The sequence below is a fragment of the Berghia stephanieae genome, unplaced genomic scaffold, assembly GCF_034508935.2.
Source record: "Berghia stephanieae isolate SIO BIC M18660-M18661 unplaced genomic scaffold, UCSD_Bste_1.3 scaffold44, whole genome shotgun sequence".
Classification (NCBI taxonomy): domain Eukaryota; kingdom Metazoa; phylum Mollusca; class Gastropoda; order Nudibranchia; family Aeolidiidae; genus Berghia; species Berghia stephanieae.
Window position 1 is genome coordinate 5,104 of NW_027625733.1, and position 27,991 is coordinate 33,094.

The window sequence follows — 27,991 nt, forward strand, 5'->3', positions numbered from 1 at the left end:
AAACTTTTTTAAAAATTTGAATATTTTAAAATTCATCCTTGAAGTTCATACATACTAAATACTCTGAACCTTGAATTTAGTTATTATTTATCTAATATAGTCTATATACATCAGTGCAATCCAAATTTGTGACATGTGTGATGAAAACTAAGGAAGCTATGGCACTTCAAAGTTTGGCAGTGGCAAGCTCATTTTAACGCACTTGATGACCTTTCAAGGGCAATAACTCTGTGAAGATGACACTTTTTTTTTGGCAGCCGGCCAGAAATGGAAAGCCCACACATTATATTTACTTAAAAAATTGGTCTCATAAAATCCCCAGGGGGAGGGAGTGTTTCGCCCATTGGCCCTGGGTCTATAAGGATGATGATGTGGTACTTGTTATAGTTATGGTATGGGATGTGGTAGTGGTGGTGATGGGGATGATGCTGTAGTGGTGGTTGCATTTTTGAGTGGTGTTGGTGATAGGGATGATGATGTGGTGGTTTGTAAAATAATAAAATTTTGTGCACAGCTGTTGTCCTTCGTACATTTTTTATATCGCATTTTAAGCAAGAAATTCCTAATTTTTTTAATTTTAGTGGAAATTTCCCCCTCAATCCCATTATTTCCAACATTTCCGACCAATTTCCAACTTTCTGACTTCCCTGGACACCCTGATCATGAATATATTTATCTTTCTCTCTTTCATACCAGGTCTTATCAAGCTGTTGAGAAATGTTGGATGACTCGACGAGATTGGTGGCCCAGTACTTGTCTTCGAGTTGATGAAAATAGTACAGAGGAACAATTAGTGGAAATAAAAATGGAAGTCTTTAAGCACCTGGAGAAACATTCTATATCATCTGGTGTATCTTGAAAATTGCATGTAGGCCTATTGTATAATAAATAATAGAATATATTGTCCTTGAATTGCTTGCACTTTTTAGTGTTATGTTTTATTGTATGTGTGGTCTAGTGGTATGACACTCGCTTTCAGATCAGAAGGTCCTGGGTTCGAGCCTCGCTCGGCGCATAGTTAAGTCCTTGGAAAAGGCTCCTTACTTACATTCTCTTATCATACTTGGGTGTAAAATGAGTACCTGAGGCTTGTCTCTCAGGCGAGCTATAGCTCGCCAGTGAGACAATTTGTCCCGGTCCACCAGATGGCGCTACCGGTCTGTGGCAATGGCTCGCCTGAGGGACGGAGTGCTCGCCAAATCCGTGGCTAAAATGGCGACATGGTCACGTGATGCTTTTTATCGATACCAAAATAGTATTGACATTGGGTTAAACTAGATAAAATGGCTTTTTAAGAATATTTGACATCTATATTTGGAGTTAAAATGGAAGAAATAAAGGATTTAATAAATTTAGAGTATGGCAGTACCTATGTGTCCTCCATGGATGAACCATCGCTGTAAATAATTAAATATATTGACTAATGTCTCGAGTATTATTGGTATCGATATAAATTTTCCTCAATACCTGCCAAAACTAAACAAGAAAAAGGAGTGGAGTTGCCTCGATAATAGGTAGCTAGAGTAGGTAAAGCAAAACAAACGTGAAAGGAACATGGTCAATGGCATCAAGATGAAGAGTAAGTTTAAGCTGACGGTAAAATAATTAAGTCGGAGGACTTTTCATCCTCCTTAGTCTTAGCGTATTCAAATCTGTCACCTCCACCCCTAGGAATGATGCTTTTTTTCCTTTTTCCTATTATTGGAATTTGAGGATGTTAGCGTAAAAAAACAAACAAAACAAAAAGAAAACCGCGTCTATCTTAGCACATCATCACTCTGACTCTCTTCTCCACTTGTACTGCAACTAAATCTACACATGAAAAGGGAGATCTTATTAGCGGTTATGGCTATAGACTTTCATATGTACCAATAAATATTAACTAAAGTTTCATAGAGAGAGAGGCTTGGAGTTGAGTAGGAGAGGAGACTAGGAGGCGGAGGGAGATCAAAATCTTGGTCCCTGGCCAATTTTGGCTTCCTAACCTAATGACAATCTAAAACCGTATTTTCGTTTATGGAACTGTTTCTCTTTATGTTGAAGAGGCGAGTTTGATTTTTTTAAAAATTCTATTTATTACTTGTTTGGTTTTGCTGCGATTCAAGTTCAAGTTCAAATTCATATTCTTTCTTTTTTTTTAAAAACTGGCTTAGCAATGGCAATAATAATACCACCCTGCCCCTCCCCCTCCTCCAGAAAGGTGAATGAAAATGTAAGCGAATTTTTGAAATTAAGAGAAAATTGAAGAACAAAAGAATGAAAACTAAGAAGGGGAGTCCTTCAGAAAGCTCCTCGTGCCAAGGGAAACAACTCAAATATTCCCTCGATTAAGCTTTAAAAATAAATATAACTATAACCTAGTACCTTTAACTAACCCTAATACTAGGAAAAACAAACACCCAAGCACCTTTACTAAAACTAATCCTAATAGAAAAAAAATCTGATCTCGACCTAAACCTAATATTATTATTATTAGTTTTGCATGTTTTTTCTGCTAATTTGCAAATGACATTTACAATAACAACAAAATACAAGTGACATTCAGTTCTTTTTGTGGATTCTTTTTTTTTCTATTTCTTCTTAATAACATAATTTGTATTGGATATCTCCACAGGTCAGATGGATCTGTAGTGTAGTGAGTAGTGGTGAAGTTGTTTGACCCTGAACTGGAAGGTCCCGGGTTCAAATCACTTGATTCAACGGTGATTGAATTACCCTTAATTTAAGGAAGGTTTGCAAGTTACTATTATTATATGAATCTGTAAAAATAGTTTTATAATTTTTAGATTGGCCAGTAATTCTGTGCTCGTTGACAAAAATATGGGCTGTACAGAAAGAAATTTGAACCCTGCTTTTATATGTGTGACCTACACATTGGGCAGGCATGACAATTTGAATGATGGGTTTTGACTGGAATGCGTTTTTTATTTAGTGATTTTGTATTCTGGCACTGTGCTATTTATCTTTGTTTTGGTGGTCTAACTGGATTTTACGTCATGTATTCATGTTTTAACTGTCTGTTATTGGCTAAAGTTGGTTGATCATATGACCAAGAACAAACTATTCAGCAAAGATCAACATGGTTTCATGGCGGGAAGGTCTACAGTAACAAACCTACTTGAAACAATGGATGACTGGACGAGAGACCTGGAATTAGGCAACAATTTAGATGTCATATACCTCGACTTCAGAAAGGCATTTGTCAAAGTTCCACACTGGCGCCTAATCAGGAAATTGGAACAGTATCCAAATTAATGATCAGACAGTCAAATGGGTCCGAGATTTCCTCAAAGATAGAAGACAAAAAGTGATAGTGAATGGAACAGCATCAACGGAGAGACTGGTAACAAGTGGAGTTCCACAAGGAAGTGTACTGGGACCAGTTCTCTTCCTGATTTATATCAATGACTTGCCAGACAATCTATTATCTAAATGTAAAATCTTTGCCGATGATACTAAGCTCTTTGGAGTAGCTAATACAGAAGAAGAAAGAAACACCTTACAACAAGATTTGAAAAAAGCTTGAAGAATGGTCCGAAATATGGCAGATGGAGTTCAATGTAGATAAATGTGCAGTTCTTCACCGATGAAAAATCAACAGAGAAGCAAACTATATAATGAAAGAAAAACCCCTGCAGAAATCCAATGGGGAAAAAGACCTAGGAGTATTTATTGATAGGAAGCTAAACTTCAAGAAGCAAATTCAAGATGTTCAATCTAAGGCTAGTAAAACACTCTGAATAGTGAAAGGAAATTTCAAGAATTTGAAAACAAAACACATGACTACCATCTACAAGACTATGGTTAGATCAAAGCTGCATATGGTATCCGAAGTTTGAGGGAGACAAAGACTGTTTGGAAAGAGTGCAAAGGAGAGCAACAAAACTTATCACACACCTGAAAGACAAAACCTACTGTGAAAGATTGAAAGAATTAAATCTCCCGACCTTAGATTACAGGAGAAGAAGGGGAGATATGATCCAAACATATAAAATAGTAAAGGGAATAGACAGGGTAGAGGCAGGATTCCTTAAACCAAACAAGAACATTCAGACACGAGGAAACAGCAAGAAACTGAAAAAAGAACGTTTTAAAACAAATGAAAGAAGGAACTTTTTTTCATCTAGAATTGTAAATAACTGGAATAAACTGCAAGAAACCACAGTATCAGCAAAAAATTTGAATAAATTCAAAGCAGAGTTGGAGATAAGCAACACCCTAGGAAACAAGTTCAATTATAAAAATTGGTCCAATCATTAATAGATGAGGAGGAGCGAAGGAGACTACACCAAGTCTAAAAGCTCTATACAGAGGTATCCAGGTAAAGGAGGGTTTTGAACTCGAATGTCCCTTGTTTAGTGTTTTGCTCTTTTTACATTTTATGTAGGCATCCTGCATATATATTGTAGATGTTATAACATTCAGTTTTGTACATTACTATTAATGTTGATTAATCTAAATTTCAGATGGCATTCCAGTATCTGTAGTGGTGTTCTGTTCAGCCTGGCAGCACCAAAGATGGGCAACTCAAAGGTTAAAGGGTCAGGGCCATGATTCAGCTTTAACTATAAAATCATTTCCTGGACATGATATTTTGAGTGAGTAGAAATCCCATTAACATAACCTGACCCCAAAAAATGTGACCAGTCTCAATGAAGCAGGATTATTTCGGGTGACGCTTCGGAAGTTAATATTATAAGATCATTGAAATCTTGCATTTATTATTAAATTTTTTAATTTTCTATTGCTGTTGCACGAGCTTGAGGTGCATGCACTGGGACTGGGTTCGAAGTTGCAGGTATTAAAGAATATTACTATTACACTCCTCAATGGTTTCATCTGTTAGTATTTTTATTTATTTATTTTTTTTTTTTTTTTTACAATAATTGGTTCTCAAAGTTGACAAATCCTCATTTTTATTTTTATATTATTGTTACTCTCAGGCAAATGAGAAATGAATAAATGGTCACAACACTAAACTTGGGAAAGTCGATGCAGTCAGGACGAATAATTTCTGAGCGCTGCCTAGCAGGTAATTATATATCGCTCTAATAGAGCGACATCTAATGCCTGCTAAAATAAAATAGTGTATGGATGTATGTTTCATTCCAATGGCATATGGCAGAGATATTGTTTAATTAATTGTTTGTTGATGTACTTAGATAATAAAGCACAAAGGTGATTTTCTGCACTTCTGACTGTGCATCTTCACAGATCCTATCTGGACTTGCGTTGTGCTAGTGCAGTCCATAGATTTCGTTGTTATTGAGGAGTGCTTTAGTCATCTTGGAAATAATGTCCCAAAAGTTGTGTCATCTGCATGTATATGACGATTTTCTATTTATAAACAAGAGTGCCGATGGTTTTCCTCGGATCTGCGGAAATCCGCGGTTTTGTAGTTTAGAGGAGGAATTTCCTCCTTTTTAAAATTACAATTTCTCGAAACAATGTAAGAGTTGATGTGTGGTGGAACACACAGGTGCAGTTTCCCACTCTCCAGAAGTTAGCTAGAGTATCAATGATAGTCTATCATCTCAATTGCTCTAAAAGTGGGGTTTAGTGCAGTAGAAATGGGGCAATCGTTCAACAGTTTCCTACTTTTTCATTTTTTGTCACCACCAGCACTGAAACAAAAAAAAATTCTGGGCTTTATTACACATGATGCTTGAGTTTTTCATCAAATTTCTTTGACGCATTGATCAATGATTCAGTGTTCGATTTGGATTGATAGCCTATCAGAAGATTTTCAAAGTAATCTTGTGTTCCTCTGCTTGGGTTTCAACAAGGGTATCTCAGCTGTAAAGCCTTTTTTATTCCACTTTGGCAAGAATGATTGAAATTTGAGTTAATCTGTTTTTGTCATGGGTGTATTTTTCTAGAATTCGAATGATGGATTGGTGGTCCCAATCTAAAGTAGTCAGGATTAATCTCAATAGATTAATAGACTGCTCATTTATTTAGCACTTATCAATCTAGGGGGATCTTTGGCTCCATATTTCCAAGCCTTGTTTACACCACCATTTGTACATCGTCACCTCTTGGTTATTCATGAATAAATGCTGATTTCTCTAGATTACTTTCGTTATTAACCTATTGCCATTTTTTTTTCCTCAGATGCTTGTCCCTATCCTAGTACCAGACATTTTACTGATGAACAGCGAGCTGTTCCTGCTCAGAAAAATATAGATCACAAGAATGCCACATATAGTGTGGTCATGAGTGGACAACCATCTGTGATGGAAGGAAAAAGGAGCCTCATGGGTTATCAGAGGTTTTTCAACACTGCTTACTCATTTGAATTTCAACACTAACAGGAGATGATTCGTTCTGTACTGTAGATGAAGTTTGTGATTCAATCAAAACGTTATATGTTGTGTACAAAGTTAAAACCATCATCTTGGACATGGAATTGTGCAAAGTTGACTCAAGGAGTTGTTACCTAACACCAGCATAGTCCTGTGTCAGTTCCTTGTTCATCAGCATTTCACAATAAAAAGCTTTGAGGACTTGATTCTGAAAGGAGAGAAGAGATTTTAAAAGCATGTGTTGTTGTAACTCAGTAGAACAGTACAATGATTTAAAACTTGGGTTTTTTATTTAGACGTTGGCTATTTTTATAGACAATGGAACTCCTTGTTACTCTGTTGGATTTGATGTTTTCATCGGGAGTTGGGAACTTTTGGAAATTCAACAAGTTTAATTGTAAAACATTTTTTCTCAGCAGGAGGTCAGGATTTGTAAAGATGGGAGGACAGTGCTAGCAGCTTAATTGGAAAAGCATTAACCCCCTCAGTGAGTGGCCTCCATAATTGGAACATGTCAACAACTACACACCGTTTATATTACATAGCTGTGTATATTGTAATTCATAGCATCTTTAATGTATTTTGTCTTTCATTTGTTTTTTTCGACATTTGACATTGTGTTTTTGGTAGGGATGGACAATGGGGGAGAGTGAGTATGACCACAAATTTATATGGCATGTTGATGTACTGCCTGGTGATTTAAAGACGCATGAATCCTGTACAATAAATTACAACACATTTTAATCAGTGCTGTATTCCTCATCGTCTGGGTGGGGTTCCTGACCTCCCATAGTGGGCAGGGAGGTATTTGCTGTGTCTTCTATGCCCCTGTTTTCCAATTGCATTCTGTCTTTGTCTTGGAATGAGATTATTTAGTTTTAATTTAAACATATGGTTTGCACACATTTGAGTGTATTCCTCTTAGTGCCATCTTATGCTGGTGTGCAGTGAAACATTTAGAATCTCAAAGTACTGTGATAGTGTGCTCTTGGAATCTACATCTGTTCCCTATTTGAACCCTTCCCCTTTGTCATACTTTTTCCTTAAGTCCTTTGAATTGTACATCTAGAATGTCTTTATTATCCAATGTTCATCCTTTTTACTGGCGCTGATATGACCTAAATATGTCTTTCAAGCGCCGTAAACCCTTGAAAACATAAAAATTCCTCTTCAACAGAAACAATTGTGTCATTACATGAGCTTTCATTAACTATATAACAGGTAATGGGCGGTGATAGACTCAAATGTCATTGCTAGTTAATGTACTTTCTTTCGCTTGGTGAAGTTATGAGAAAATTCCATTTTGCTCGTGTCAATAGGGCTCGGTATATATTTGATAACCTGGAATTAAGCGACTTCTGAAAATATGGCGTTCCAATTATTGGCTTGGGCTGTATATGTAATAATTATTCTTTGACATTTTTTACAATTTAGTTATAATTACCTTTTAAGGATTTTACGTCACTTGCGACACATTTAGCATGGTTCCAAGTCAAGGTTATTTCAGCGCCAGTAAAAAGGAAAAGATGTGTAGTCTTATGCATTTTTGCTCTGGCATTTACGCATTTATTTTTTATAGTGTTCTTAAACACTTTGATCAGTTTGTTGACCTGGACGTTCATATCGGGAGTTCAGTATAGTATTATCTGGGTGGGTTATATTAGATTTAAAAGTGGATACTATTTATAGTGTCTAAAAAGAGTAAATTTAAATTATCTATTAATACAACACTGGTATGGTCTATTTGCCTATTATCAAATTTAGTGCTCTATTTTCGATTTTGCAACTTTGTACGCATTTTTAAAAAATCTTTTGGATCTCCATTGTATACAACACTGAACTACTCATAGTGGGCAGGGAGGTCTTACTGTGTCTTCTTGTAAAGTGCTTTTAGCACATTAGTGGATATTGCTCTATATAAAAGCTCATTTAAAAAATAAATTCTATCCCCCTGTATCTGTTTTCCAACTTGCTTTCTGTCTTTGTCTTGGAATGAGATTACTTGGTTTTGTCCTCGTCCTGGCCGGGTGCCCTGGCTGAGAGGGGAAACAGTCAAATGTATAGGATTTTTTTTTTCATTGTAAATCATCTCTCTGTTATAACTGTATTATGTTGTCTTTATATTATATATATGATTTGTAAAACATTTTGAGTGTATTCCTATTAGAGTGGGAACCTGTGCTGGTGTCTGGATGAGACTTTTAGGTGATCTCAAACTAAGTACTTTGATAATGTGCTCTTGGAATATACATCTGTTTCCTATTTGAACCAATCTCCTTTGTCTTACCTTCTCCTGGGTACTTTAATTGTCATTCTAGAACTTTTTTTGCTCTCCCATTTTCTTCATTTATACTGGCGCTGAAATGACCTAACTTTGACCCATGCTAAATGTGTTGAAAGTGACATAAAACCCTTAACAGCAAAATTGTCTGACTTTATCTCGTGTGCTTTCAATTGAAAATCTAGAATTCTTTGACAATCCCATATTATTCTTCACACAGCTATTCATAAATGTGTAGTATAATTTTGGACAAACATGAATGTGAAATTGAAAATACTATAGACTTAGAGCTGTCAAAGATTACTGAGAAAATTGTCGATGTTGGGAGTGCCTGACAAAATTATTGAAAATGTTTGTGTTCAATTAGAAATATAAATTGTTTTTTATTGAGAGGCGCATGTGAGTCTATTCAGCAACCCTTTTCTTAGTAATGATCTTTCATGGTTTAGTTTGTAGATGTACATTCGTGGTTGTACCGTGTTACAAATTTATACAGCATTACTACCACAGGTTACAATGGTGTTTCTGGGTGGGGTTCCTACCTCCCATAGCGGGCAGGGAGGTACTTGCTGTGTCTTTTATTCCCTCTTATCTTTTTTCCAATTGCTTTCTGTCTTATTCTTGGAATGAGATTGTTTGGTTTTGTCCTGACCTTGGTCAGAGTCCTTGGCTGAGAGGGAAATAGTCGAATGTATAGTTATAGTTTTGGGAGATGATATTTTTTTCCTTGTAAATCATCTCTCTGTTGTTATGCATTGTATTATGTTTAGTTTACACATTATATTATATGATTGGTAAACATTTGAGTGTATTCCTCTTAGTTGGGACCTGTGCTTGTTTCTGGATGAGACTTTTACTGATCTCAAACTAAGTACTTTGATAGTGTGCTTTTGGAATCTACACCGGTTTTTTTTTTAACCAATTCCCCTTTTTCTTCCCTTTTCTCGGATGCTTTATTGTAATTCTATAACTTTTTACTTTCCCATTTTCTTTCTTTTTTACTGGTGCTGATATGACCTTAATTTGTTGCAAGCGCAGTAAAACCCTTAAAAACAAAAACAAAAAATGGTGTTTAATTGGGAATTTTACATTTCTAATTTTAGCCTACCTGCAAGTATCCATATTGGGCAGGGAGGTACTTACTGTGTCCTCTATCCCCCTATATCTGTTTTCCAACATGCTTTTTGTCTTTGGATGAGCTTAATTGGTGTTGTTCTGATCCTTGCTGGGAGGGAAACAGTCAAATGTATAGTTAGTTTTGGGAGATGATATGTCTTTTGTCTTGTAACCCATCTCTCTGTTATACACTGTATTATGTTTTATTTACGTATAATTTATAATTTGTAAACATTTGAGTGCATTCCTAATATTGTGGACCTGTGTTTGTGTCTGGATGAGACTTTTTGGTGATCTCAAACTTAGTACTTTGATAATGTGCTCTTGGAATCTACATCTGTTTTCTATTTGAACCAATTCCCATTTGTCTTACCTTTTCTCGGGTGCTTTAATTGTAATTTTAGAACTTTTTACTCTTACATTCTCTTTCTTTTCACCTGCGCTGATATGACCTTAAAAACAAACAAAAAATAGTTCGTGAGAAGCTGTTGTATGTCCTTTTGCTTGTTCAACCTTCTTTTTTCATGTTTCACTTTTTAATGTACAATATTTGATGAATAAAATACATTTGAACCTTTGCTTGTGTGTTTTGCATTTATTTATTTATATTGATTTTTTTTTTTTTTGCATCCATTTGACTGGATCCTTTTTTATGTTTCTTTGAACTGAAATAAACCCATCCTTTCCTTCCCTCTTCCATTTTGCTGGTGCTAAAGTCTTCTGACCTCCCATGGTGGATAGAGAGGTCACTTGCTGTCTTCTCTTCTCCATGCCTGTTTTCACTTTCCATGTTGCTCTAGTCTTTCCTTGATCTGGATTGACATTAAGTCTTCAGTTAGTCCTGGCATCCTGGGCGGGGTTCCTGACCTCCCATAGTGGACAGGGAGATACATACTTACTTACTACGTTTTCTATCCCCCTATATCTGTTTTCCAACTTGCTTTCTGTCTTTGTCTTGGAATGAGATTACTTGTTTTTGTCCTGGCCCTGGCTGAATAGTTAGTTTTGGAAGATTATATTTTTTCCCCTTGTAAATCAATTCTCTGTTATGCACTGTATTATATTTTGTTTACATATAATAATAATAATAATAATAATAATAATAATAATAATAATAATAATAATAATAATAATAAATGGCATTTATATAGCGCTTTACCCCGTTGTCACAGGCTCCAAGCGCTTTACAGTGATATAAAACAAAACATATTACAGTGAGACAAGTGTGAAGGAAACGTGATACGAATTCAATTTAACAACAACAAAATATGAAAATAATATTGCAACATTATGACGTAAAAAGATAAAACTTTAAGCGAGATTTGAACGTTGTCAACGAATCCGAGCATCTCACGTGTGACGGGAGAGAGTTCCAAAAATGGGGGGCCGAAAATTGAAAAGACTGTTCACCTATTTTACGCAATGGCTTAGGTTTGACAAGGATTGATTGGTCATTGCTTGACCTCAAGTTTCTATTGGGGACATATATGTTTAGAAGGTCTTTAATATAGGAGGGACTGTTCGTGCTTAGGGATTTGTAGACAACAGTACAAATCTTATAGGCAACTCTTTTTTCAACAGGAAGCCAATGTAACTCACGGAGAAGAAGAGTTGCTGACGGGTATTTTTTGTTATTGCGTACAATGAGCCTGGCTGCGTTATTTTGAGCAACCTGAAGTTTGCTAATTTTGTCTTTAGTTAAATTCGCCCAAAGGGAGTTACAATAGTCCAATTTAGATAAAACCAAGGAATTAATTAAAAGTTCTGTTATATGCTTCGGTATTAAATTACGAATTTTGCTTATTTTTTTCATTTCTATGTACATAGATTGTATGGTGTTATTCACGTGGCTTGTCATGGAAAGATCTTTATCAATGATGACGCCAAGGTTTTTTGCTTTATTTGAAAATTCTATTGTGCTATTTCCGAGAGTAATTAGTGATTTATTTGCCTGTTTAAGGATACTCGGTCTTCCACACATTAAAATCTCAGTTTTACTATCATTTAATTTTAACTTATTGTGGTACATCCAAGATTTAATCTCATTAAAACAGCTCGTAATTCGTTGTATTAAGAACTGTAAATTACTAAGGGGTGCTGAATCATATATTTGCGTATCATCTGCATAAAAATGATAACTCAGATTGAATCTGGATATCACACTAGAAAGGGGCTGCATATATACAGTAAAAAGGACAGGGCCAAGAACAGAGCCTTGTGGCACTCCAAAATTTAGTAAAACTTGTTCTGACTGAACACCATTCACCACGACAGTCTGCCATCGATCCTGTAAATATGATGTAAACCATTTAAGGTTTATATATATTATATATTACATACATTATATATATTTGGTAAACATTTGAGTGTATTCCTCTTAGTGGGGCCTTGTGCTTGTGTCTGGATGAGACTTTTAGGTGATCTCAAACTAAGTACTTTGATAGTGTGCTCTTGGAATCTACACCTGTTTCCTATTTGAACCAATTCCCCTTCGTCTTACCTTTTCTTGGGTGATTTAATTGTAATTCTACAACTTTTTACTATCCCATTTCCTTTATTTTTACTGGCGCTGATATGACCTTAATGTGTTGCAAGTAGCGCCGTAAAACGTTTAAAAACAACAATAGTGGGATCATGTGCTGGTGTCTGGGTGAGACCTTTAGGTGATCTTAAACTTAGTACTTTGATAGTGTGCTCTTGGAAATTACATGTTTCCTATTTGAACCAATTCCCCTTTGTCTTATCTTTTCTTGAGTGGTTTAATTGTAATTCTAAATCTTTTTACTATCCCATTTTCTTCCTTTTTACTGGCGCTGATATGACCTTAATGTGTTGCAAGCGCCGCAAAACCCTTAAAAACAAAAACAGCCCTGGCATGAAATGCTCAATAGCCAATCGTTCTTCGATCAGAAAACTCACGATAACAACAGTTTGAAACATGGTTATGGTCGGACCTATGAAATCGTTTCTGGGCGGAGTTTAGCCATGAGTGACCCCCCTCGTGGATCTTTACCTTGCAGCTGGTGAGGGGGCTTGAGCAAAGGTGTAAATCCCTGTTGATCGTCACGAGACCATCCCGGGTATCGAGCCACATGAGCCAAATAATACCGCGTTCGTGTCGCCAGGGTCGTCGGTACGTTCGAAAAGAAAGCAAGCGTCCCTCCACACCTTCGGTTCGCGGTATGCCGAACAGAAAATGCCATGTCGGGGATAGCGACCTGACGCATACCTACAGTAGAACATGAAAGTAACGTACTCGGAAATAGCGCGTAAAATCTAAATCCCCGTTTTTTTCTCTTATTTGAGTCAATAAAATTAGCATGAAAGTAGCGAGTATGAAAAAGAGGTCAACTCGGAAATAACGAGCATTTCCTGCCCCAGCCTAGGACTTCGAACGAAGTAAAGCAAAACAACGGACAAGGGTGATTTAAATATTTTTAGCCTAGCTTCTTTCCTTTTCTTATTTCTCGTTACGAGTAATATGACATAGTAGCCTAGTCTGTAGTAGTACATATGAGGAGAAACAAATTTGGGTGGGGGTTGGGTGTGTGTGTTTGTGTGCGTGTGTGTGTATTGGGGGTGGGGGTCAATTATTCACTCAATGTGGTGCCACGCGACGCGCGAGATAAGCACTGGCAGCCAACATGTCAACATGCCTCACTAAGCAGCATCGGTCAGCGACGAACGACACGATCAGCGAGAGAAGGGAGCGTGGAACCATCATTTCAGTGGGTCAGTGATTGAGTGATGCGCTTGCTTACCTCATCAAACATGCCTAGTGCATACAAACACTCGCGCACACACACACACACATGAAATCTTGATGGAAATGGAAGGGGTGGGTTTTAGGGGTGGATCAACTTCAACCCGTGGCCATCATTACGTAGTTAACGAAGGTCGTGTTCAACCCCGCCCCCACCCCACTTTATCCACACATAGTCATTTGCGGCACACACGCACAAAACACACACACACACACACACACAACACCACCCCAACACACACACACACACATTGTCTTTCCATCTTTTTGTACGGCCGAGTGACCTTTTCTGGCAACTCGGGAATAGCGAGAACTCGGAAATAGCGAGTAATCAGGAGTGGACCCGTCGAACTCGCTATTTCCGAGTTCTACTGTATATTGTCCTTGAACATCGAGAGTCAAGACAGGGATGCCACCAAGCAAATTTTAAAAAGCCTGAAAACTTGCACTGACGAGATACAAATCAACGTCAAGGGCTTTGTAGGGATTTGAAAAATATCAAATTTGGAATATTGTTTCAGTACTTATTATTGCAATTGAGAGCAAATAACACACAAAAGAAAGGAGAGTTAACAGTTTTCAAATTGATAAAATAAGGTGCTGAAAACAAAATATAGACAAATTAATATCAATAGCTATCAGGGGTGAGAATGACTGGTCACATAAAAGGAGAAAAATTTTCATTGTGAAGATCATGACCCACCCATGCAACCATAACCTATAAATTTGAACTTCACTCAAATTCATTGAGATGCGATCCAAAATTTGTCTTGCAGCAATTTCTGATACGACTCCAGCAATTTCTGATACGACTCGGAGAATTTCAAAAGTTGAAATTGTAATTACATTTGGTGGTTGTAGTAGGGATGATGATGTGGTGGTGGTTGTAGTAGTAGTGGTGGTAGGGATGATGATGTGGTGGTGATTGTAGTAGTAGTAGTAGTAGTAGTGGTGGTGGTCTTAGAGATGATGATCTGATGGTGGTTGTAGTAGTAGTGGTTCTAGGGATGATGATGTGGTGGTGGTTGTAGTAGTGGTGATCTTTTAGAGATAATTGTGTGGTGGTGGTTGTAATAGTTGTGGTAGGAATGATAATGTGGTGGTAGTTGTAGTAGTAGTGTTGGTAGGGATGATAATGCGGTGGTGGTTGTAATAGTGGTGGTGGTAGAGATGATGTAGTGGTTTTGATGAGTCATTTTTATTCAGTGATAATAATATCAATTTGTCAAAAAGGAGGAAAATGTCTCCGTCTATCGCTCAAACGCAAGCAAAGTGTAAAAATAACAGGAACATAGTTTTGTATTGGTATTATGTAATATATTACTATTACTAGTATAAATCCATTCTTATCATTAAACATAAATTTACTTTTTGTAAACATTTAATGAATTGTCCTTTCCACATGCTAAAGGCCTACAATGTTATTCAAATAAAAGGCCAGAAAGTGTTGTTTTGTTTTGATTTTTACTTTATAAAGCAGGCTAAAATATCTTTTATTTTGTACCGAAACCTAGTGGTTATTCAGCTAAAAAATACAACCCAAGAATCTCACAAATTTAAAGCCATAGTCAAAAGGTAAAAAGAAAGAAGAATAAACTAAGCCAATCCCCATTGCTTTATTCTAGACTAATGTATTATCTCTGTATAACCAGATGATTTAACGGATGGTTGCGAAAGAAATAGAGAGAAAGAGAGAGAGATAGAGAGAGAGAGAGAGAGAGAGAGAGAGAGAGAGAGAGGGGGGGGGGAGAGGAGGAGACTTCTCTACCAGAATAATTTATGAATTGATCTTAGGAATTCTATATCAAAAAAAAAAAAAAGAAGAAGAAAAGAGAATTGGAAAGAAAGGCAAAGGGAAAGAGGAAGAGAGAGTGAGAGGAAGAGAGAGAAAGAGAGAGAGAGAGAGAGAGAGAGAGAGAGAGAGAGAGAGAGAGAGAGAGAGAGAGAGAGAGGTGTCCCTCCCCTTCCCCTTCAACCATCAACTAGCTAATCAAAGAACACCACTGGTCGTCTGTGTCAATTGTGACATCTGGTGCCATACAGTCTGGCCCGACGTCATAAAAACGGGAACGTCACTAAATTTCACGAGACTATTGCACAGGTGTCAAAATATGACATAAGACATAAGTGGTGATTTTGTGGAATTTTGAGGGAAATTTTTTGACACGGCAAATTCAGCGGAAAATTTCTGAGAAATTCTCAAACTCACTTTATTTATCAAAATTTTTATTTTTAAAAGGAGGAATTGTGATGGGGATGGGCGGAGATAAACTACCATTTAGGTGCCCAAATATTCGACCGGCGGTGACAGCCCAAATTATTCACCCGGCGAAAAAGTTCCGGCTCAAATCTCGATCGCGATTTTTTTCTTCTTCTTTAAAAAAAAAAAAAATTTTTTTTTGAATAGTGACGACGGACAAAAACCGGAGGTTCCTGATTAAAGCCGGCAGGTGGTAAAAAAACCGGATTTCCGGCTAAAACCGGAAAAGTGGCATCCCTGGTCAAGAGTATGACAAAAAAATTAGCTTTTGTCAAAGCTACTGGCCGCTCATAGCGTAGACATTCTCCTGTTACAGGAGACCCACCTTTATTCAGGCGCGCAATCTTCCAGATCCCAGGATATACGGTGGTCCAACGCGAGGACACTTCGAGGCTCAAAGGAGGGGTTAGCGTTTACGCTAAAGAGCCAACGAAGGTAAGTGTCATAGAGAGTAGAGAGCGTAACGGACGGCAATGGGGTGAACCGAATTTCCGTGGAAGTAGGTGGACTGTGTTTGCATAGTATTTACAAACCACCTAGAGCGACTTGGACTACACCACAGATAACGGTGGTCAGCCATCCTTCCATCTGTCTGGGAGACTTTAATAGCCACCATCACGAATGGGGCTACCGAGACTGCAACGAGGCAGGAAGACAACTCCGCTCATGGATGGACTGTAACGATCTACACCTAGTGTACGATCCTACAGCCAAGGGTACCTTCCGGGGTACCCGCCATAAGAAGGAGTATACTCCAGACCTCACCCTCGTTGCGAACGGTGAACCGCTGCAGGTGAAGCGAACAGTCCTCGGGGACTTTCCGCATAGCCAGCACAGGCCGGTTCTTGTCAGCGGGGGTGACAATACCGAGGGTGCAGTCTCTCCCACTTTGCAGATGGAACTTCAGGAAGGCTGACTGGGAGGAATTAAGTTCCTATATCGAGCAGGTTGGCCCTGCCATTCCTCCCAAGTCCAAGAATATAACCAGATTTAGCAGGCTACTGGTTAAGAGCGCTCAACGTTCTATTCCAGGGGGCAAACGGAAATTCTACACCCCTTGCTGGACAGCAGAGTCGGAAAAGCTGTACAAAAAGTACCAGCAGACCCAGTCCCAGGACGTAGCCGATAGACTACTTCAGTCTCTGGCAGAGGGAAGGAAGCAACGGTGGCAGGAAACCGTGGAAAGTCTCGACTCTACACACTCCAGCCGCCACGCTTGGCATCTGGTAAAGAAATTGGACCCGGACCGAAATTACGCGAAGGCTGCACCGGAGTGTGAGGCAGACACAATTGCCAAGAACATTAAGAACCGTAGCAAACGGGTCCCTAATCAGGCTTTTGAGCGCGGTGTCCGTAAGGCGTACCGTACGATTTTGGACTCGCTACCTAGGGAGGAGTCGGACTGGACGGCACCGTTCAGTCCCCGATAAGTGGGTGCAGCCATTAGCGATGTAAAGAACGGCAAAGCAGCAGGGATAGATGGTGTATGTCCCGATATGGTGACGCATCTGGGCCCCAGGGCACGGGCCTGACTGGCAGAGGCAATGTCCGACGTCCTTGCAAAAGGAAAGCTCCCACAAGTGTGGAAGCATTCGAAGATAGTTGCCATCCTGAAGCCCAGGAAACCGGCGAAGGAGGCCGACAGTTACAGACCCGTATCTCTGCTGAGCTGTCTTCACAATTTGTTGGAGCGTGTTCTATTAAACCGATGGGGGCCGGTCTTGGACGCTGCCCTGCCACCCGAGCAGGCGGGCTTCAGGGAAGGGAGATGCACCACGGAGCAGGTCATTGCCCTTAAAGAGCATATTGAGCATGGGTTCGAGAGAAAACAGCAAACAGATACTGTCTTTATAGACCTATCAGATGCGTACTATACGGTCTGGTGCGAAGGGTTGATGCTCAAACTCAAACTTGCAAAAATCATAAGGTGCAAAATTGAAGAATGGGGTCCCTCAGGGGTCGGTACTTGCGCCAATGCTGTTTAACGTTTACATTAACGATATGCCGAACACTTCCTCCTTGAGGCTGGGATACGCGGACGACTGGGCACTCGTTACTCAGAGTAAAGTGTGGACCCGTCTCGAGAGCGTACTCAGCGAGTACGTCACCAGACTCAAATCCTACTTCGACAAGTGGTACACTTCAAAAACCGCGGCCACTGCATTCCACCTATGCAGTGCTTGGCACACCCGCAAACTGAATGTCCTTGTCGGGGTCCAGCCACTCCCATATGAGCCGCATCCAAAATATTTAGGGGTGACGTTGGATCGCAGCCTTACCTATCGGGTGCATCTCGAAGGGGTTGCCCGGAAGAGAGAGAAGCGGAACAGTCTTCTGAGGAAGCTGGCGGGATCGACCTGGGGCGCTAGCCAAGCGCTCCTGAGAACGTCCGCCCTGGCACTATGCTATTCCACCGCGGAGTATTGCGCTCCAATGTGGGGTAGAAGCAGAAACGTTGAGAAGGTGGATGTAAAACTTCGCAAGTCAATGCACATAGTGTCAGGAACGCTGGCAACAACTCCAAGAGAATGGGGCCCGATAATGGCAGCGATCCAGCCCCCCGATGCCCGGAGGGAGACGATTACGGGAAACTGGCTGAGTAAGATCAAGGAGAGGGGGAATGGGGATACCCCTCTGAAGCGCATAATGGACGGCGCCCCCGTTTCGAGCCGAAATAAGTCCCGGCAACCCTTGTACGCAGAATCCCTGACAACGGACAGAGCTGCACATACGAGATGGAAGTCGGTTTGGACGAATTCAATCCCTCGTGGGGGCAGGGACGTACACTCCTCTAACTCTAAGCTTGGTGAGAAGTTGCCAGGCTTTGATACCAGTAAGAGGAGACACTGGGTGGCTGCGAATCGGCTTCGGTCGAGGAGCTGCCTAACGGCAAGTGCGCTTCATCGGTGGGGTCTTTCTACCTGTCCAACATGTACCCGCTGTGGGCAAGAACCTGAGACGGCAGAGCATCTAGTCGAACGGTGTGTTGTGACGATGCTACCCGGTGCACGAATGCGGACCGGACTTTGCTGATTGGGTCGATCGTCATAACATAGTAGTGTGAAAACCATAAGAGGCTGCTGCCATGAGTGACCATAGAAAACGAAAATGCGACTGCATACATCAAAGGGTAGATGTTTATATCATCAAAGGATGTCTACATGATTGACATGGCCATGTAGGGAACTCCTCTCCTCATCCAAAAATAATCTGAACACTAGAGGGTTAATCTACCGCCACCATCTATTCGTGTAGAATTGTGAGTAAAGCGTCTTCGATCATTCACAGGCTTTCTAGTTGGTCGACCGACTATGTATTACGCTTCTGTTTTGCAAAGATTGTTGTCTACTAGAATTTGAAGTGGTTTTGAAAGAGACGCTGACGAATGATAAAGAAAGCACGCAGTGAAAGAAAATCGTTCGTCACACCTTTCCCATACATCTGACCATAACTTCAAGAAAAATCACCCGATTTACTTCAAATAAAGATTAAATTGTTATGGGGAGCATGTTCTTTCTGAAAATGAAAAAAAAAAAAATAAATAAATACAAATCCAAAATTTTCACCTCCCGACTGATTATGTCATGCACTAACACAAATATTTTTATTTAATGTCAGCACTTCACAGTTAAGGGCCCACACGTATTCACTGCCTACTGCCTAATATGCTGCCCACGCGTACTGTCAGTTGCCGATTCCTCACTGAATCGCCACAGGTCTTGTCGCGTCTCGAGTCGTCGAACACACGCGTAGTCAGTAATCAACTCAACACACAGCGTTTGTCGGACCGGGTCGAGTCTCTCTATTTTGCTACCGACACACACACACACACACACACACACGCACACACACACATACACACACACACACATATTTTCCCGGTTGACAATCTCCGTTCCTACGCTTTCTTTGTATCCCGTTAAAAGTCAACGGGAGTAATAAATGCGAAATAAAGATTTTCTTCGATTGAAAAGATTATTGACTACTCTCAGCGGAAGTTTTCTTTCCTTACGACCGTGACGGCTTAATTCTTCTTCTTCTCGTATAAGAATAAATCCAAATAAAGGTTGGCTCCTGGTTCCAGGGTTTTCTTGACTTCACAACAGTGTGTTGTGGCTAATGGCTGACAGGAAGATTCTGGTGTCGGCGATGACTGACATCAGGGATTGGGTGCTAAGCAATGGCTGGGAGGCAGGGATTGGGTGCTAAGCAAGGACTGAGAGGTAGGGATGCTAGACAGGGATTATGCACGGACTGGGCAAGGACCTCCAATTAAGAGTTTAAACAAAAAGGTCTTAGAGTCAAATCTTGTTTATCTTTCGCCACCGGGTCGTCCTTGAGCGACACATCATAATAGCTTTTATTTGCCGACCAAGGCAAGGCGAAGCAGTAACTCCATGGTAATGGTTAGTTATTGCATTTGTATCAAATATCAACTGACAGTTGAGCTATCTTACATGGTGAGAATTTAACAGGGTTATGTCCCTTGTATTTTATGGTTTCTAACTTATAATTGTGATTATGATGTGTGGCCGTGGATTGGCGGTAGAGTACAGACATCATGCCATATATATATTGAAAATAAATGAAATAATAGCATAGGTCATAAACAAATGTTAACTATAGTATAATTTACTTATAGATATAGTTTTGTACAAGTATTTCAACTTACGAACATCCATAGAATAAAGCACGAATAAAATATACACAAATTATAATAGTAATGGTAGGTTAAGCATTGAATTCACAGTAATATCTCGTTCCACTTTGAATAAGTTAACCAATAATAATTTACCTTCAACCGAGAGATAGTTGAACTTTTTACAAGTTTGAAGTTTAAGAATTGGTTCTTCTTCCTTGGGATTCTTGGTGTGTGTGTCTCACTTCTGAGATAAATTTGGTTTTGTAAAGTAAGGCCACGCCAACAATTATGGGGATAGCCAATCAGAAAGAATGTTCCTATTTAGATAACAAATGACGTTTAGATGCTTTTGATTAACAACTGGGTAGGAGATAACGGAGAGCTAGAATATTAATTGCAATTTTAGCTACTCTTGAACGAGACGCGAACCTGAGGGCATAAACACACCTGAAGTCTTGTTTGGAAAGGACTATTAGCAGGAGATATGCAGTCAATCGACAGGCTATTGAACGGGTGAATAAGCCCAAAAAGCGGGAAGTGAGTGGTAAGATAGCGTCCGGTTATACAATGGCTTTGACGAGTGTATGTTTACATTAGCTTAACTGTATAATAAAAAACTGTCCATGTTCAGTGTTTTAACTCAAGGTGTAATTTCCCTTCGCAAATATTGTTGTCTACTAAAATTTGAAGTGGTTTTGAATTAGACGCTGACGAATGATAAAGAAATCATAAGAGAAAGAAAATCGTTCGTCACAGCACCTTCGGACTATACTTGGTCAAGTTTTAGTCATTTGTTGAGGCAGGACTTCATAAGCTCAGTAGATTGAGACGGGTAACTAGGATACGGCATAGCGTCAACAAGATAGCAGCTATTTTTAAATGAGAGAGCCTCGATTCGGAAGGAAAATACATCGGTTACGAATGACAGGCAAAAAGTGTCCAGTTGCTATTCACACTAGCCTTAAAAACTATAAGATAGTGCAGATCGTTGAAAGTACACATTTTTGTGAGTAAAAACTACCCCCCCCCCCCCCCCCCCCCCCCAAAAAAAAAAAAAAAAAAAAAAAAAAAAAAAAAAAAAAAAACAGAAAAAAAATGAAAAAAAAAAAATGAATCTAATCGGCTAAGTGAGTCGTGAGTGACAGGAGATTCGTAATCGAATGATTTGCGACAAAGAACAACCAAATAAATGATTAGAAAGTATAGTGGAGACAAAAGTTATTCTGCTGGCATTGTAACTGACTGAAATAATGTGATTCATCGGAACCATCATTTTAGTCCAGCTGTCGAATGTCAATATCGCGTGATTTGATTCATCGACAAAGGTAAGTTAAAATATGAAAATAATGAAATAAATATTATCCATCGATAGAACGAAGCTGACGTCACTCAGGTCTTTGTTATTGTTTTTGCCATCCACGTTTATGAGTACTTCTCACTAAAGTGTATGAACCAGACTATAAATGTTCATGGTTACACATTGTTTTGTGTGTCGGTCCCTTATACTTCCGGATGGCAATGTTGTGAGCTTCTTAGCCAAGCGCATACAATCTATACCGGATGTGTTGCTAATTCCTCTTTGGAAATCTTTTGCGTTGAAAGTATGAAGACGGGTATATTACCTGCCGCCGTGTACTGGAGAGCGGATGTTACCCGCACAAAATAGCGGAATTGGTCACCGTCCTTACAAAGCCCACTTCTAGTTCTAGGCAAGAGACTAGCTAGTCCGAGACTAGAAAGCGTTCATGAAATCAGATTTTGTTGGTCACTTGCCTCACTTAGGCTTAAGATTAGCTAGTCATTTACTAGACTTGTAAGTAAATAAATCAAGTCCACGCTCATGAAAACGGGCCCAGAAACAGACTAAGTAACTCGCACATGGTTCACGGCAAAGTTTGTTTCCTTGAGCACGACTAACAACTCACTTTCTTATGATAATCGTGTAATACCAGGTCATTTTAAGTTTTTAAGGAAGAGTCAGGCAACGAGTTAAAGAGGCAAAGGCGATTGACCATCGCACTGTATGATTTAGTAAGGGTGGTACGGCGTTTGCAAGACGTTGATGTCATTTCGGGGCCAGTAAAGAGGAAGAAAAAGCAAGACAAGGGAATGGTTCAAAACGGAACAAATCTAGATTCCAAGAGCACACTATCATCAATGTACTTAGTTTGAGATCACATAAGTATTATAAATCTCATCCAAACACAAGCACAGGTCCCCATAAAGAGGAATTCATCTCATTCCAAAGACAAAAAGTTACGGCGCTTGCGAACGGCACCAGTAAAGAGGTAGATACATGGGTAGTCAAAAAAACTATAGATTTACAACTGAAAGCACAAGAAAAAGTTAGACAAAAGTATTGATTGTCTGTAAGGGTTTTACTGCGTTTGCGACATATTTAGCTCATTTCGGAGCAAGTAAAAAGGAAGAAAATTGGATAGTCAAAATATGCTAGATTTCCAATTGAAAGCACAGGAGAAAAAGTAAGACAAAGGAGAATAGGTCAAATAGGAACATATGTAGATTCCAAGAGCACACATCAGTGTATGCTAAGTTTAAGATCACCTTACTTAATGTCTCTTCCAGACCCAAGTACTGTATCTCATTAAGAGGAATACATTCAAATGTTTTGTTTTTAAGGGTTTTACGGCGCTTGCAAAACATTTAGGTCATATCAGCGCCAGTAAAAAGGAAGAAAATGGGATAGTAAAAAGTTCTAGAATTACAAATAAAGCACCCAAGAAAAAGTAAGACATAGGGGAACTGGGAACAAATAGGGATCAGATGTAGGTTCCATATATTCAAACCAAAATATAAAAGTACATAACGGAGATGATTTACATTGAAAAAAAAATATCACATCCCAAAACTAACACTATGCATTTGACTGTTTCACTCGCACTGTTAGTCACAGCCAAGGATTCCAGCACAAAACCAAGTAATCCCATGCCAAGACAAATATATAAAGCAACACAGAAAACATATAGGAGGATAGAAAACACAGCAAGTGATCTGCCCATATGGCCATTGATGACATTGTAAAAGTGTTGAAAGAAAAATGAAACATCAAAGAAAACAAGGAATGATAGAGCTATCATCATAATTTTATTCAGGTCAAACAACTGAAATCAACAGAAATAATCATGGATAAAAAAAACATGACAAAATTCAAGTATCATTTTAACGTACAAGACTACATATCTGAGATACTCGACACAACCAATAAACAAATTCATGTGGCATATTGTTTCTATGGCATATCATAGGAAGCATAACATTTAATACGAGGAAAAAAAACCGCAAAGTACCACGCATGAGACAATGTATATACAGTACATCTCAATTATGACATTCTTGAGGCTTCTTGATTGACCATTCTTCTTAAAGTTTGTGTCTGTTTTTTTTTACACATAACAGTGCACCGAAGATTAAATCCGCAATGATGTTGGCAGGACTGATCAGGATTGCATTCAGTTATAAAAACGTCTTTAATTTTTAATTTCTGTCTTCAAAGTGCACTTTTTGCCTCTTCTAATTCCATAGTCGAATTTCATCTTTTCAACTCTGTCTTCAGTGGTTTTCTAGCAGTCTTGTGAGCTTGCTTAAAACAGTTTTTAACATTTCACCAATAATTACCCCTCTTCCTTTATGGGTTTAGGCATAAGCTCAAATTCTTTGTTGTAAAAACTATCTGTTATTGACTGTACTGCAGATGACGGAAGCAATTAGTAATATATATTCTTCCTGGGTATGTAGCTTCATAACGTCACCATAATTTATTATTTTTTTTTTCTCGCTCGTCTTGACCATCTGTCATTGGTCAGAGCGGTGGTTCAGGTCGTGTGCATTTAGAGGCAGGAAATAAATGACCTGAATAAGAATTCTTAACAGCTGCTAATTACTTTCAATGTGCTGGTGATTGAAGTGATCTGATTGGTGAGTTTATTTGTATCTTTGTTGAGGGCCATAGAATGCCATTCTCAACGTATGTCATGGGTATCCCAATGTATTAGAATTGTTAGGTCCTGGCCTCTCATATTTACTTTTATATTTTAACCACAATGAGCAGCCTTAAGTTACACATTGACATCATTTGAGGATATGCTTACACACACATCCAAATCTCTTGGAAGTGGCAATTTCAGCAGTTTATTCTCCATTACTTCATTCGTCTAAAGTGGTCATCTTGAAGGAAGAAGAGATTCGGGCCTATTGTATAATATTATTGTGCAGCGTTTACCAGTCTTGTCTGTTCGGCATGGGGCTGAGATGTTTTAAGATTGAAAGACGATCATCAAAATATTTTCCAAGGACAAGGGTATCATTCTTCATCACAATAGGGTTTTACGATCTGTTCTTTATTTTGGCTAGACCGATTTACATTGTGTCTTCAGTCGTTGGTCTGCTGGGCAAGGTTTTCCTCAGTTTGTTCATTTCAATAAAATTCGTACAGTCAGAAGAGTAGGGGCACAAATCGCTTATAGTCACATCTGTTTTGTGCCTCAAAAAACTGGGTCCTCTTTACTTGCCCTTGTTTGAACTGGGATCAATTTCAGGCTAAAACTGATCCCTGTCCGTTTGGCGCCCTGTCTTCCTTTGGGCGACCTTTCCTGGAGCAGTCTCTAGCATAGTGGTCTTGACCTCCACATGAAAAACAGGCACTTGATGGTGGGAAATTGGAGCGAGATCTTGGCTGTGCACGTTGAGCACCTCTTTGCTTAACTTCCAAGTCTTGGCTTTGGAGTGCAATGAGAGTAATTTACTTTGGGTTTGCTCATGCAGTGATATCTTTTTGAACATTGCCTCAACACTCATCTCAGTCCTCTGCTGTCCGCCAGCTGTTTTAATGCTTGTGTGGCGAGTCACTGCTCTAATTTGGTTACAATCTTCCAATTCCTCAGATTTTGACCCAGATTCTTAAATTGGAGTATCTTCCTGTTCTATGGTTCTTCTCATAGATGGCGTTCTTCGTGGTAGCCAGCGGGTTTGCCTTATTGTGTCTCTCGCATGTCCACAGTCCTCTCTTTTTGGGTCCATTGATGTGAAGCCTTTGTTTGAGAAAATCTTGAGAGGGTGGGTCCAATGTGTGAGTTACAGGTTCAGGACACTCAGAGTAAGGCACCTTGTCCATGGAATTTTGACAAAATTTACCTTAATGAACGAAAGGAACCCGCTCCTGGTCGGACGCCAAAAAGGATGTTTTCGGTAGGCTGATTGTGCCACGCATTACGAATGGTGCGTTTCGCATCGTTACAAAATACAAAATGTAGGGTTCATGACATTACTAGCACTTCCTTGAGGATTGCTAGTAGCGTCTTGTTCAGGATGCGAACCTGCAGCTTCAGTTGTGATCTGCAGCTCAGACAGTCCCTTCGTCTGTCTCCAGGACCAGACACATTATCATTCAAAACGATTTTGTGCAGGGAACTGTAGCGAGAGGTACCAGGGACATGTTCGTCTGGCTTCTCGAAAACGCATGATTCGGGAACCGAAAATCAAAAAGTTCTAACATATCGCCATTACTGATCTTATCTATCACATCTTCCTTAGTGAGTAAACCTTTATGGGCTTGAATGTCAAGCAAGGTTTTAGCCAAAGGCTTGCATATTCCAGATGACCTCAAAAGGTCCTTGGCAGTAATGACATTAATGATAAAAGTCTGTAAACTTGGAATACTCTAAGATCCCTCTCACTTGTTTACAACACCTACACAGCAGCTGATAGCTTTCAACTATTTTCATTGTTTAATCACTGGGTTCGAGGTGGTTTTATCCTATTTAGACACTGACCAGGTGTCTACGGCAAGTGGATATGTATGGATGTAAAGAGTTCAGACAAACATCCTGTACTTAATAGGGGTTGTTAGGAACATGTAAATGAAGATGAACGCTACTGTCTGGCGAGACAAAACTAGCAGCCTGTGTAGGTTGTTCAGCTGGTTAAGTGATTTATCACTTACAACTTAGTCTAGTTAGTCTACCTGAGTTGAGTCCAGTTACTGTTGACTTAAGAACTAGAGATAGAGCTGATTGACCAGCAATCGGGAGCCATGCAATGCATAGGAATAGTACTCCAGATGTCAGTCCTTGAGACTCTAGTCTCATGCATAAAAGATAAGCACCCTACCCTGTATGCATGGTGGGTCTTGATTAACTCAGTTTAGACATAGATTTCGACTTCTGTTGTAATCTTCTGGTGTTATCACTTACAGCTTAGAGACTAGTCAGCTAGTCTACCTGAGTTGAGTCCAGTTACTGTTGACTTAAGAACTAGAGATAGAGCTGATTGACCAGCAATCTGGGAGCCATGCAATGCATAGGAATAGTACTCCAGATGTCAGTCCTTGAGACTCTAGTCTCATACATAAAAGATAAGCACCCTACCCTGTATGCATGGGAGGTCATGATTTAAACTCAGGAGTTTAGAGACATCGACTACGACTTCTTGTGTAAGTAAAAACACCATGACACCTATTTTATGAGTGGTTCACCAGATCAGCAGATAGTTATAAGGAATAATGCATAGTAGGTCTCATCTCCTAGTCATTTAAAGCATTTCCAAATAACAATTCAATGAAAATGGGAAAGGTACTCACCAATATTTTGTTCCTTTTTTGTCATTGTAGAGTGAAAATCTCTCTAATACCATCTTTTACCATCTGGGAGAAGGTTTTGTCAGATTAAATGTAGAACTAGAGAGCTGAGCCGGTGTTACCAATACTTAGCTTCTATAACCAGGACAAATCATTCGTTTGGACAGAAAAATAAATAAAAACTTACCGCTTACCGTCAAAAGCAGTTTAGATTTGAAGATACATTTGTTTTCTATCAAAAAACATTCGGTAATGGACAATCCTTGATGAATTTCAAAAGTTGTGTTGAAATTATATCCTAATTGTTTTCATGATTAATTCCTCGCGAAATCGTGTGGGCCCGTTTCTGTTATCAAGGTTCCGCCTAGCCAGGCAGGGTTGCCAGATCATTTTTGAGTAAGAGACCAAACTAGCTATAGCAAGAAGCCAGATTCCTCGGCAGGAGCCCAAATACCACCAAACCCACCTTAGCCTCGCGAAAACTTTAGATTTGTTAAACAATTTAGATAGGATAAGGAAAATTCGTATATATAGAAGCATTAGCAAATGCAATCTGTGGCGTTAGCACGTGTTGCATTTAGATATTTAGATTGCCAAATAAAATAAGTTTTACCGGTACCAGAGTAAAACAATATAACGGGGAAAGTCAGAGGAAGCCAAAAAGTTGGTTACAGGAGGCCAAGTGGCCAAACCAAATTTTGGGAGACCAAATGGCTTGGGAAAAGGCCAAATTTCTCAAATTTGGCCACCAGGAGGCCAAACTAGCAACCCTGGCCCCAGGTTTTTAAAAAAGTTTATTGGGAAAAAGATACGGAACAAAGTGTCCATAGATAGGTATGCAATTTGGTCTAGGTGAACAGACAGTAGGTCACATAGCCCGGAAGAGAATCGATTCTATTGGAGGCCTAAAAACTGGGCCTCAATGAATCTGTACGAATTACGAAACGTTTAAAACGCTTTTTAAAAGTGCCTCTCTACAACTATTTTTATTGAGAAATTATATTTTTCATGATTCTAGTTTAAATACATATT

At 39.2% G+C, this 27,991-nt stretch overlaps 1 long non-coding RNA gene across 2 annotated transcripts; it reads left to right on the forward strand.

Annotated features, from left to right (window-relative positions):
- The first annotated feature begins 1,462 nt into the window (after nucleotides 1–1,462).
- Nucleotides 1,463–10,280, forward strand: LOC144961846 (uncharacterized). Of its 2 annotated transcripts, XR_013643292.1 has the most exons (4): nucleotides 1,463–1,579; nucleotides 4,467–4,598; nucleotides 4,944–5,032; nucleotides 6,115–10,280. It is a non-coding gene; the product is annotated as an uncharacterized LOC144961846 (long non-coding RNA). The 2 variants fall into 2 exon arrangements; XR_013643291.1 differs by lacking the exons at nucleotides 1,463–1,579; nucleotides 4,467–4,598 and having other exon boundaries at nucleotides 4,925–5,032.
- The last annotated feature ends 17,711 nt before the right edge of the window (nucleotides 10,281–27,991 follow it).